This window comes from Thalassophryne amazonica, chromosome 17 (assembly GCF_902500255.1).
Source record: "Thalassophryne amazonica chromosome 17, fThaAma1.1, whole genome shotgun sequence".
NCBI classification, from domain to species: Eukaryota; Metazoa; Chordata; class Actinopteri; order Batrachoidiformes; family Batrachoididae; genus Thalassophryne; species Thalassophryne amazonica.
Genome location: NC_047119.1, coordinates 75,992,493 through 75,995,697, shown reverse-complemented (window position 1 = coordinate 75,995,697; position 3,205 = coordinate 75,992,493).

Genomic DNA, 3,205 nt, shown 5'->3' with positions numbered 1-3,205 from the left:
TATCCTACTTTTACTATGGGTGTTATCTACACCAGTAGATCGGTCCTTAATTGGTTCCAGGGTGCAATTCCAATCGCCTGCAATTATATATGCCCCTGGAAGATTAGAGTGAGTCAAAAAAACATCAGTAAAAAATTTTTGATCATCTGTATTTGGACCATATATATTCACCAAATTTAAATTAGATTTAAGGAGTGCACCTTGGACAATTAAATACCTTCCAAGTTTATCTTCAATTACGCCAGATACTTGAAATGGATCTGAGTTATGGATGAGAGTCATGACTCCCCTAGCTTGTGAGTTAAAAGATGCTGCATATACCTCCCCCTGCCATCTCCTTCTTATTTTGAGTAGATCCTCCTTAATAGTATGAGTCTCCTGTAAAAATATAATTTTTGCACAAGAATCTTTTAGCTGGTTCATTACTTGTTTCAACTTTCTTATTTTCTGTAAACCTCTACAATTCCAGGATATACATTTTAGTTTTAATTTTTCGTCAAGTGGTTCTTCCCCCTGCTTATGTAACTCCCTTGTCTTTGGGACTGATCTTAAACTTGATCAATCCTCTTGACTTTGTGGCATTAATCAGAATTCTGAAGTAAAAATAAATAAAAATACCAAAGAAAAAACAAGCTCCTCTGCTCTTTCTAACATAAATATTGAATCTCTGCTTTTGTAGAAAATTGGCCTCATAAAAATAAATCTAAGTATTAGAGAAAGTTAACCATATTCAAGGCAAAATAAAATAATAACACATTAATGTGCAATCTTGCCTTACCAAAATCCAAATATAACATTTATGAATTAGTCAGTTAAGCATAAACCGTCATAAAAAAAGAATAAATAAATAAAACAGAAGTTTGAACAGTACTTTGCAAAACATGCAGCACATTGTACCCTAACTCATCCAGTGAGAGATTTCTCCCTCAATGCCACGGATGAACTCTTCTACTTGTGACGCGTTGTCAAACGAGAAAGTACGTTCTTTGTGTTACCAGCAATTTAGCGGGCAGTCTTATTCCGTGTCTCAGTCCTTCTGCCATAGCTGTTGACGCACCAAATCAAACTGCCTCCTCTGTTTGTGCACCTCTGTGGCAAAATCATTGTAGAGCCGCACTTTAACGTTCTTGTACAAAAAGTTTGTTTTCTTTCTTGCGGCGTTCATCACAACAACGTTTTGTTTATAGTTCAGAAACTTCATTATTAGCGGTCTTGGCGGGTCCTCCGTCCCTCGCTTTGGTCCTATGCGGTGTGCTCTCTCCAGTACCAAGGGCTCTTGCAGCGGTGCCATATCAAGCGCCTCCGGTAGCCAGTTCTCGAGAAATGCACACGGATCCGGCCCCTCAGCCCCCTCTGGCAAAGAAACCAGGCGTGCATTGCAAAGGTGTGATCTTGTCTCCATGTCAGTCACCTTTTCTTCCAGGACTCGGTTTCTCTTTTCCAGCTTCTCCACCTTTCCTTTGAGTGTGCTGCACTCATCCTCCACAGTGGCGACGCGCACCTCCGCCTCACTGATCCTCTTGATGCAGTCACCCAGTTGTTTCGCGGTGTCCTCTGCCGCTTTCAAGATACCATTCAGTTTGTCGTTAAACTCAGATTTTAGGTCTCCCACTGCTTTCAGGATTTCATTCTTAACAAGCTTGAGTTCACCGTCACGAACCGCAGTGGCTTCAGCATTGGTTTCGGGCATAGCGCTAGCCTCTTGGGAGGCATTAGCTTCTTCCTCCAATTGGCTAGTAGCATCCTTGCTAGTTTTCGACTCCGGAGGTTTCCCAAAGTCCGAAAGCTTTGACTGTGTTACAGTTTTCCCCTTCTCTTTTGTAATCTTTGGGTTGGTCGGCATTATTAGGGGAGGTGATGGTCTAGTGGTTAAGGTGTTGGGCTTGACTCCAGAAGATCATGGGTTCAAATCAATTTGCAGCAGGATTTTATACAAAATGATCAGAGCAAAGTCACGCACATCTGTTTAGTTTGCGGCCATTACCGGAAGTCCTAATCAGAGGTTTTGGTGGTCCAAGATGATTGCTGATGTTAAAGAATATGCTAATGCTTGTTCTGTCTGTGCTATGCTTAAAACCTCTATGCGTCCTCTTGCCCTTACCTGTCCCTGTCTGCCCTTGGACCCACATCTCTGTGGATTTTGTAACAGGACTGCCGCCCTCTAGGGGCCAAACTGTGATAATGACTGTAGTATACCGTTGATCTAAAATGGTCCATTTTGTACCGTTACCCAAACTCCCATCTGCTAAAGAGATGGCGGAAGCACTTTTGTTACATGTCTTCAAATTGCATGGTCTGCCTCAAGATATTGTCTCTGACCAGGGTCCACAGTTTATTTCACAGTTTTGGAGGGAATTCTGCCGTCTACTCAGGGTCACATCTAACCTCACTTCTGGTTATCATCCCCAAGCTAACGGACATACAGAACAGCTGAATCAAGAATTAGAAAAAGGTATACGCATTCTATCCTCCCAATTTCCTGCCTCCTGGTCCACCCAGTTACCTTGGATCGAATTAGCTCATAACTGTCTGCCTACCTCTTCTTCCAGTTTTTCACCCTTCCATGTTGTCTTTGGTCACCAACATTCTTTGTTCTCCATCACAGATCTGCACTCTCCTGTACCCTCAGCTCTGGGGCTCATCATGCGGTGCCGACGAACCTGGGAGCGGGCCCGGAAGGCCCTACTTCGGTCCTCCAAGAGCTACAAGGAAGCGGCAGATCATAAACGGTTGGTGGCACCATCCTACGTGCCGGGACAACGGGTTTGGCTTTCTACTCATCACCTGCCGCTTCGTGGAGTGCCACGTAAAATGGCTCCCAGGTTTGTTGGTCCGTTCCCCGTATCTAAGATCATTAACCCTGTCTCTGTTTGTCTCCGTCTTCTAAGGTCCATGAAAGTCCATCCTACGTTCCATGTCAGTCATCTGAAACCATTCCGTACCAGTCCTTTGTGTCCTCCTACCGGTCCCCCGCCAACCGCCCGGTTCGTGGATGGAGGGCCTGTCTTCTCTGTGCGGCACCTCCTGGCTTCCCGGCGGTGGGGGCGTGGCTTCCAGTACTTGGTGGACTGGGAAGGTTATGGCCCCGAGGAGCGGTCTTGGATTCTCTCCCGGTTTATATTGGACCCCGGTCTGGTTCGTGACTTCCATGATTCTCACCCTTCTGCTCCTTGGATGTTGGGGGTTGGCCCTTAAGGGGGGTTAC